Raw genomic sequence first — 11,044 nt, forward strand, 5'->3', positions numbered from 1 at the left:
CCGCCGGCTCGGGGTGGGGCGGGAGAGGCGGGACGGGCAGGGCGAGGGGAGGAGGGCGAGAGAGGGAGGAGGGGTGGTGGGAGGAGGGGGAGAGCGGAGAGGGGGAGGAAGCGGCGGCAGGAGAGGCCGTGATGGTGCGAGGGGCGGGCGGTGCGTGTGGCGCTGGTGGCGGCGGGACAGCGAGAGGGAGCGAGTGTGAGTGACCCTGGGGGGGACAGCGTGTGGGAGAGAGCACGGGGAGCACCGCGCGTGTGGCTGTGTGACTGTGTGACTGTTCCGAGGAACTGTGTGTGTGTGTGTGTGTGTCTGTGACAGACACTGCTCTGAGGGACTCTGTGTGCTCCACACCCCTCTGTGTGTGTGTGTGTGTGTGTGTGTGTGTGTGTGTGTGTGACAGGCACTGTTCTGAGGGACTCGGTGTTCTCCACATCCCTCTGTGTGTGTTTGTGACAGGCACTGTTCCGAGGGACTCTGTGTGTGTGTGTGACAGACACTGTTCTGAGGGATTGTGTGCTCCACACCTCCGTGTGTGTGTGTGACTGTGTGTGACAGGCACTGTTCGTGGGATTCTGTGTGCTCCACACCCCTCTGTGTGTGTGTGACAGGCAGTGTTCCGAGGGACTCTGTGTGTGTGTGTGACAGACACTGTTCTGTGAGATTCTGTGTGCTCCACACCCCTCTGTGTGTGTTTGTGTGTGACAGACACTGTTCTGAGGGACTGTGTGTGCTCCACACCCCTCTGTGTGTGTGACAGACACTGTTCTGAGGGACTCTGCTCCACACCCCCTCTGTGTGTTTGTGTGTGACAGGCAGTGTTCCGAGGGACTCTGTGTGTGCGTTTGTGTGTGACAGGCACTGTTCTGTGTGATTCTATGTGCCCCACATCCCTCTGTGTGTGTTTGTGTGTGACAGACACTGTTCTGAGGGACTCTGTGTGTGTGTTTGTGTGTGACAGGCACTGTTCCGAGGCTCTCTGTGTGGACACTCTATGTGTGGACACCCACTGTGTGTATACGTTTGTTACACACAACCAAGAGCGTGAGATCCATTATCACTGAATGCCTGAAAGACATTATGAGACACACCTAAGCCCATATGAAGTGCGTGTGTGACACATCCTCAGGTGTATGTGTCTCTGCAGCGCTTGTCTGGGTGCACACCTTGCTTCATGCGTGTGTGTGTAGCTCCTGTGTGAATTGTAGGTGTGTGAGGCAGCTCTGTGTGGCACTCAGGTTTGTAGCCTTTCTCCTAGACCTTTCAGAAGGTGACTTTGAGTGTAGCTGTCGTTCACTGAGACAGCACCGATCGGAGCTGAGCTCTTCAGGGTTTTTTATTAGGATTCTTTTAACAAATTTTCAGCCTTTTTTCACAGTTCTATTTTTGATCCTCTGAATTGTGATAAATTGCTTAAAATCACCCCCTTTTGATAAGTATTTAAGCTGATAACTACTGATCTATGATCCATTATGTGCTATTATCACACCAGCTGTGCCTTGCTTGGCAAAACCCCACAGACCTGATATCATGGCACACATCCAGGTACATCTATCAGCAGTATTCTCTAACAATGCCATTTATAGATGGCAAGAACTGAAATTAAAACAAAATCCTATATTTTACTTCAGCATATACAAACCCAGCTTTGCTATTTCGTAACTCAGATCTACATAGTTTAGAGTGCTCACATAAATAATTTTGGTTTAAATATTGCTTTCCTTATGTTTGATGTTGACAGAATGCTTTGATATTTTCTTTGGCTCATTCTCTAATATTTTTTTCCTCTACTTCCAACTTGTTTTTTCTCACTATCTCCCTTTCTAATATTTTTTCAGGCTCCTGTTCTTCTTTGCATGAGCTCTCTTGATGGGAAAACCTCTAGCAGGGTTTCAGTCCTAGGGTTATCTCCTCCCTGAAGTAATTACAAACTTCAGCTTTTTAGCAGGCAAGCCCAAATGTAAGCACTTGCCTAATTTTTATTTTAAATTTTCTTTCTAAACCTGTTACTATGACTTGCCTTTGGCTTGTGTACAAATGTCCAGTCTGTAAGCAGAAGGGCTCTGTTCCAGCCAGAGGATGCCTTTTAGTCACTGGAGGTAAAATATCTCTTGAACAGTTCCATAAATAATCCTCATTTCATTTTGCAGGTAATGACCAGGTTGGTTTCTCAGCTATGTCTAGTCCTGCCCCTCAGCTTGCAGGATGGCTTTGCTTCCTGAACAGTTCAGAGAGCAGCTCTTGCCAAAGGCTTGGTTGGACCTGTGCTTGCTGCTGCATCATGTAATGTCTGTATTGTGAAGGGTGTTAAAGGGGGACAAGCTTGGCGTGTGAGGAAAATTATTTCTGAGCATAGGCATCTTTTTTATCTAGTATATCAGAGCCAGAGTTATGATGAAGTACAGAAGCCATCCCAGTAACATGCAGATTTGCCACTTCAGGGGTACCAGGCACTGGGATGAACTGGTCAGCTTTCAGTCTCAGCCTTTGTTCCTACCATCTGTTCCAGCATCTGAAGCATCTCAGCTGCATGCAGGTGTTCCCTGGGCAGTACACAGCAGGTCTGACTGAATGTTCAAAACAACCCCTCTGGCTGTAAGATCTGCCTGAATTTATTTCCTGAGCCATCACAACTGTCATACTCACTCTACCATCTGTTCTAGCAGGGTATTCCACTTAGCAGTAAGAAACCAATTCTAAATCAGCATCACATGCACATATTCTGTATTAGTGTGAGATCTTGAAAGGACCTTTTTCTTCCTGAATACCTAAGCCTTGGCCAAATAACTGTTTAACACATCTTAGTGTCAAGAAATGCTGTCTGTGAATGAGAAAGAGCCAACTTCATAGAACACTGCAGAAAGCCTCTGTGTGGTCATCCAGTCAGAGAGAGAGCTCATTCCATGATTTCACAGCCTGTTCTTGGGCCTTAAAATGGCACCACTACAAGTCCTGTACAGGTGGGCAGATTCCCTGAGGAGGGACCTAAGAACATCTTGGGAGTACCAGAAGAAGGTTCACATCTGACAGCTGTGGGAGCAGCATAGTCAATAATTTTTTTGTTCAAAGCAGTATTTGACAATCTGTCTGGCCCATAAAAAAGATCTAAGTGACTGCAGCTGTCTTCTCTGAACAGATCCTGCAGAGGTCCAGATGAGAATGGGTTAGCACAGGTGTATGGGAGAGCTTTATAACTGTGATGGATTGGAGATTCAGATGAATAATTGATTGGCCATACCTGTTTTCAAGAGACAGCATCACCACATCTCCTGAGGCCAGGAACCAGGAAAGAAAGAGACTAAAAAGAAACCACATGTAGCACTGGGTCCTTAAATTACCTTTGATATCTAAGTGACAAGTGGAAATTAGGTCCATTTTTGGAGAGTAAATGTTCTGTGTGTGTACACAGAAGATACTTTCAGCTGTTAAAATGCTTAAAAGTTTTTGGTGGAAAGGGCCATTCTCAGTGCTTTAAACAGACAAAATGCCAGAACAGATCCAGGAGCTCAGAACAAAATTTCATCTGGTCTACAGTCTCTTTTTGGTCAGCAACTCACAGAGAATGAATTTCCTAGACCAGATATTCTTCAGCATCACACTTGGATATTTAGGCATCCAGGACTTCAAACATTCCAGGCAGAGGACTCGGATTTATGAGTCATGTTCATCTGATCAAATATGTGATTCGAACATGAATTAAAAAAATAACACCAAAGGATCCAGCTTGGCTTTACCTTTGATTTCTGCTTTTAGAAGTTTTTCAGATGGCTCTGCTGACCTTGGAACTCCCCTTGTACATGATCAACCCCAAAAATGAAGTCAGATGTGCAGTGCCCTGCCTGGCTGTGGTTGTAGTAAAACTTTGTGATGTTCCAGGGCAGGTTTAGTCATCCTTGTCTTAGCAGTGCCCAGAGCTGTATCTACTATTTTAGAGTCAGACATAAACAAACATATTCTCTGTCTATAAATGGACAGTGATATTACATGAACAAACAGCTTGTGGTGATTCACATGAGAATAAACTGGGGTTTTCTGCCAGGATAATTCACCTGGAGAGGTGACTGCTTCCATTCACTTCCATTCTTGGAAGCAGCTGAGAATAACAAACTGTTCCGATAACATCAGCCTGTTTCCAGCCAATATATTTCCTACTGAGAGGCAGGGCAGGCCCCACCCTGTTACATGACAGCAGTAATTGGGCCTAGAAATGTGACTCATAACTCTGACACTTTGCCTCAGAGTTAGGTGTCAGCAGCAGCCAGTTGTCACAAACCCCTGTTTGAAAGAGTGATGCCAAGTCTTCTCTCCAGCAGTTCAGTGTTCATCTCTCACTTCTTGGAGCTCTGAAAAGCCTCAGTCTCAGCCCTGTGCTCCTATTAGATGGCTTCAGAATTTCAAATGAGTTTCCTTCTCTTTGTCTTGCTGCTCTTTCTCTTGCTGCAAACTAAACATTCAGGGCTTCCAGGGCACTTCATGGTGGTCAGTGTGCTCACAAAGGGAGTATAAGTCTCATTTTAGACCACCTCAGTGATTCCTAAGCATTTATATTTGTTGAAGCAGACATTGTTGTAGCCTTATCCTCTCTTCTTCCAGCTCTATAAACACTAGGTCGTTCAATGTTTAATGGTTTTGGGTTTATTGAATGTTTAACTATTTCATGCTAAATGGAAAAGTCATTGAAAGGAAGAAAGGCATTGTCTATAAATCGTATAATTACAGTATTAATAACAATAAACCATGACTACATGGATCTCAGCTTCTAAGTGTTAGAAAATAACATAAGACAAATAGCTGTGAATCTGACTGGCTGGCTTATTATGTTGTCTCCAGCAATATCTTACAGCAGAAGTCTAAGGAAAAGGAGAGGTAGAGAGAGACATTTCTGAAAACACCTTCTTTATTTCCAATGAATGATAGCTCATGTCTTCCCCAGTTAGAGGTGGTATCACAACTTTCCACTTTGATGTCCATTATTGAGGCTAGTTATTTTTTTGAGGCCATGCAAACTCTTGGCATGCCTAGCATTCTGTAGGAAGGGTTTCCAGTGCAGGCATGGCATTTTGGAACCTGTCCCTTGCCTGGTTCATCTGAGGATTGTGCTGGCCCACAGTCATAGGCTGAACCCACCCACAGGGACCTTTATCCCCAAAGAGCTGCACTGGAGTCCAAACCTGAACCATTACTCAGAAATTTACCTGAACATGGAGATATTGGCATGAGCTTACTTTAAGGGTCCTAGGGGACTTGTCCAAGATTACGAGGAGAGGCACTGGAAAAACAGAAAAAAATCACAAGAGGACTCTGATGAAAGCACCCAAACTTTCCTTCAAATGTCCTTCTCTCTGGCTTAGTATCAATCTTAGTGGAATGATTTGGGCTTGCCAGATAATCTACAACAGCTTGCTGGATCCCAGAGTGTCTGATCTTCTCTTTTGAGCCCAAGGAGAACTAGGCTTCTGGCCAGCTAAGGAGAAGAATCCAGCTAGGCAGCCCTCTGGCCAAACTCCCTTTGGGTGTGCAAGCTTGGACATTGATATTTCCCTGACACTAAGCTTTCCTCTTCAGCATGAATTGCCCATTACTTGAATTCCATCAGGGATTTCTTGTGTCATGGAAGAGTGGAGATTCTGCCTGAACACACTGAGCAGGACTGACTGCTTTCTGTGGATGAAGCTGTTGATCTGTGTGTGTGTGTGCCTGTATCTGCAGGACATAGATGTCTCAGTGTTTGCCTCTCAATGGTGCCTCTGTTCTACAACCATCTGTGTATAAAGCTGCTATTCTGCCATGAACAATGACTCATACAGGAAAGTCTCGAAGAATTAGGCAAGAACTATGTTCATCCTGAGGAGTATTGAAGATAAGGATCCAATCCCATAAATTCTTGGAAAAACTCCGCATTAGTTTTCCCTTGACAGCTTTAATCTTTAAAATCTGCTGTTGCTGACACACGTTTACAAACAGCAGGTTGGCAGCAAACTGTCTCTGTCAGTGGGCATATCACACATCCACCACTTGCCTCTGACAGCCCTGCTCACTGTGACCAACTTTTCCTCACTCCATTTTCCACAAGGATTCTAGGAGTTCTCTTCCATCTCTTATATTCTCCTGAGACCTCACAGATTGCTCTCTCCAGTCCCTTTTCTTATATCTCCAGGCTACTCCACTCCTCTGCCAAGAGCAGTGGGTGAGTGGGAGAAAGTAGGGTCACTATTCCTGATGCCCTGCAAGCTTCACCTGCACCTGGAGCTGCCCAAAACTCTGTGCAGGCTGTAGGAGCAGGGATCTATATTGGTATCAAAAAATCACAACAATCTTGTCTTCAAATATCTTTCAGGGTCTGGGTACTCAGGAAAGAGCTGAAAGGAAGGAAATATCCTGAGGATTTTATCAGTCTCCTAGAGCCAGAATGAATGCAGAAGGAAGAGTTTCTGAAGATCAAGTGAGCTTCTCTGACTAGTGGGGAAGGTTCTACTTTGTGGCACCTTGTCTAACACTGTAGAAAGAAAAGATTGCAGGGTTCTTATATTCCAGTGACCCAGAAAGGAAACTGTTGAGGAATGAAGATTAAGATGATCAAGAAAGTTTAAAACATAATATAATCATAAGAAAATTCCAGATATGTAAACCATACATTAAAAAAATACACACCAAAACAAATCAAATTTTTCAATTGGACTAGAATTTAATTAGAAATTTTATTCTCAGATTTTGAAATTTCTATAGGTATCAGGTCTGTGCTTCTTGACCTTTCCAGTGAATATCAGTCTTCAAACTGCAGAATGCAACTTCCTTCCTGCTAGATTAGTGAGTTCAGGTGAGTCAGTGAAAAATGTGCATTGAAATCCCATCTCCTACTCCAAGCAGGGCTAACTTCAAAGCTGGATAAAGTCACTCCAGGATCTTGGTTGCCTGTATCCTGGAAACCCCAAGGATGGAAATTCCACAAGCTCCTTGAGCAGCCTGTCCCAGGCTGCAGCACTCTCGTGGTAAATGAGGTGCTCCCTTTGTTGAGAAAGGATTTTGCTGGTTGGCTACACGAGACCATTGCCTCTTGTCCTTTCACTGTGCACTTGCAGGAAAAGCTTGGGTGTGTTGGAATTCTTATCCCCCCCTTGCAGCAGCATCTCTGCAATGAGATCCCCCAGCCTTCCCTCCTGCAGGCCAAACCAACCTAATTCCCATCTCACCTCCTCACACAGCACACACTCCCACTGATCCTGGGGCTGTGCTGGAGCCCCTCCAGCATGTCAGCATCTCCCATACAATGGGGGGTGTGTGTTTAAAAGCTGCATAGAGGACTGCAGATGCAGCCTCACCAGAGCCAGGCAGAAGGGAATGGCCACATTCCTGCACTTGCTGACCACTTGCTAACGCAATCCCGTGACTGGTGGGTGCTGCTGCTGCAGGGGAGCGCTGCTGACACAGGTCCAGCTTGTTTTCCATGAGAATCCCAAGGCCTTTGCTGCAGGGCTGCACTCTACAGTCAGTCCCCAGTCTGCCCTAATACATGGAGTTGTTTTGTCCCAGGTTGAAAAAAATAAAGTTATATTTTTCATAGAACAAATACATGAGGTGAATTAGACCAAATTTATCATGTGATTGAAAAGGGTCAAACCCTGGGTCCTCTTGTGCTGAGTGTGATGCTAATACAAGTCAAGATATTTGTATTGTATGTACTTGTGCTAATGCAAGTACAGATCAACAGTGGCACATGGGAGCAGCATTTCAACCTGAGAAACCTGAGTTTTCTGCAGAAAGTTCTGATGTCAGTCACAGACTTAAGCAAAGGGGTTGTTAACTCTCAGCACAAATGATCCTTTTCCTACAGGCTTGAAAGAGAATCTTGTAGGCCGCTGGAATGAATCCCACTTCTCTCCATTCCCCCAGGACCTCAAAGGAGGTGCAGGCACCATGCCTAGAGGGGATGAGCTCCGTGTGTGCATGGTGTGGTTTTAAATCAGCATTTTATCCTCCTTTGCAGATAGGCAAACTAGCAAGAATTACCCTTCGGATACCCTGAGATAGGACACAGCTCCATCTCTCTTAATCAGCTACTTTGTTACTGTTCTAAAACAGAGTCTTTTCCTTTTTTTAATTTCCTAATAGATTTATATTTCATGTTACTTCTGGTTTGACTAAATGAAAAACAGAACATTACTTGTTCTTAAAGAAATAAAGTTCATTTTATAAACCTAGCAGTTATCTCATTTCAGCTTCCTTTCAGCTTTCCACACTTTTTTTGAGGGACAAGCAAAGGACTCATAGGGCTCTGTAGATCTCATGACAACTACAAAGCACATCAGGAAGCTTCTGAGAATGCAAAGCATTATTCAGACAAAGGCTTTTCTTTCAGCTTTATAAATATGTTCTCAGCCATCATCATAACAGAGCAAAAAATAGCCCCAAGAACACTCCTGCAGAACTAAACTCCCATGCAAGAGCTGTTTTCTCTTTCTTTCAGTTTTTTCTTCCTTTATGTACAAATAGGTTTGTGTTTAACAAAAGGATAAACCCTGCTAATCTACTGATCTGTCAGCTAGGCCTGTGCTTATCACAGCACTGTTTGTTGGCTGGGGCAGACCCAGTGTGCACAGCTGTGCAATGAGAACTGCACCGTGTCCTGGGAGAGCGTGGGCAGGAGCTGCCACCTCGGGGGCTGGACACAGCCACTGCTGCAGTCACACACTGCTGTGTTTGTCAGCAGGCTGGCCACATCCATCTCTGACAGCACACCGTGCCATCCTGCAGCACAGGACAGCCAGAGCCAGGGATGGCAGGTAGCCATGGAGCTGGGGACTGAAACAGTGAGATGATTTTTGTCAGCTTGACAGACAGACCATTGCTTGATGGCAGAGCACTGTCCAGTGGGGCGTCAGCAAACTACATGCCAGGGAGTTTTGACTGGCACAAAGGACCCTAAATGTGAACAGGAGGATGAATGGCCAGTCAGGAGCATGGGTAAGAGCCAGCTGTGATGACAGGGTGTAAAACACAGGATGAAGATGACAGAAACCTAAATGGAAAACAACGTATGGGAGCAATTTAAGCAGGTAAGAACACAGAAGAGGAGAAAGGAATGACATGGGAGGAAGGGACACAGCGTGCTGGATGTGCATGGGAGGAGGCAGGAGCCTTGGCTGGGGTGACCAGCACGTGTGGGGCGATGGCACTGGTGCCTGGAGACAAAACCAGGAGTGAGGAGAGCAGCCAGAGCCACTGGCTGTCACTTGGGCCAGCAGGTTGAGCACAGCCACGCAGCACAGCCCAGCAGGAGCACGGCCGGGAGCCAGCACTACCTGTGCCTTGCCCTCGGCACAGCAGCGGGGAGGATCCAGTGTGGGATCAATGTCCAGGTGCAGGAGCGCGTCCAGAGACACCACAGTGAGCCCCTGGCGCTGGCAGGGTGATCCCAACACGGCTCCGGGACAACGAGGAGCAGCTCAACAACGGCGTGTCTGGGGCACACCGCACCCCGCACAAACTTTATCCCACATAAACCTTATCCCGTATAAACCATATCTCGCATAAACCTTATCCTGCACATCCCACATCCCACACCCCGCACAAACCTTATCCCGCACAAACCTTATCCCGCACAAACCTTATCCGACATAAACCTTATCCCGCACAAACCTTATCCTGCGTCCCACCCCTCACCCCTCGCACCCCCCGTACCCTCCCGGTACCCCCGGTACCCCCTGCACACCCCCCGTATCCCCGCGGGCCCGCGCTGCCACAGCGCCCCCTCGCGCCGCTCTGCTGCAGCTGCGCCTGGCAGCGCTCCCGCCGCCTCCGCCCGGAGCACGGAGCGGACAGCGGGACACGGACAGACCGACACATGGACACACGGACAGACCGACACACCGACACACGGACAGACCGACACACCGACACACGGACAGACCGACACACGGACAGACCGACACACGGACAGACCGACACACCGACACACGGACAGACCGACACACGGACAGACCGACACACGGACAGAGCGACACACGGACACACCGACACACGGACACACCGACACACGGACACACGGACACACGGACAGACCGACACACGGACAGACCGACACACGGACAGACCGACACACGGACACACGGACAGACCGACACACGGACAGACCGACACACCGACAGACCGACACATGGACACACGGACAGACCGACACACGGACAGACCGACACACCAACACACGGACAGACCGACACACGGAGAGACCGACACACGGACACACCGACACACGGACACACCGACACACGGACAGACGGACAGACCGACACACGGACAGACAGACAGACAGACAGACCGACACACGGACAGACCGACACACGGACACACCGACACACGGACACACCGACACACGGACAGACGGACAGACCGACACACGGACAGAGCGACACACGGACAGACCGACACACGGACAGACCGACACACGGACACACGGACAGACCGACACACGGACAGACCGACACACGGACACACCAACACACGGACAGACGGACACATGGACAGACTGACACACGGACAGACTGACACACGGACACACGGACACACCTACACACGGACACACCGACACAGAGAAACAGGGACACACAGACACACCGACACCGACATATCGACACACGGACAGAGCGACATGGACACAGACACAGGCACGGACAGAAGGACACTTGGACAGAGGGACACGGACAGACAGAGAGACTGAAAGACTGAGACAGACACGGACGGACAGAGACTGAGAGACAGGCATGGACACACAGACAGGAGCAGACACGGACAGACAGACAGACACACACTTGTCAATCTCATAGTGAATCAACAGCCCATATAGTCACTAAAGCATCACCCAGGTTTATTTTTTATATATATATATATATATATAAAAATACATATATATATATTTTCTCAGCTTCACCTCAAGGTTGGCTAAATATATCAGTTGCACACATGCACACTAGAAAAAAGTAATGGATATCTGCTGGATGCACAGAAGTCTTTATCAGGAGGGAGCCTGCTGCAGCTTGGGTCAGGAACCTCATTT

The sequence above is a fragment of the Poecile atricapillus genome, chromosome 17, assembly GCF_030490865.1.
Source record: "Poecile atricapillus isolate bPoeAtr1 chromosome 17, bPoeAtr1.hap1, whole genome shotgun sequence".
Lineage (NCBI taxonomy): Eukaryota > Metazoa > Chordata > Aves > Passeriformes > Paridae > Poecile > Poecile atricapillus.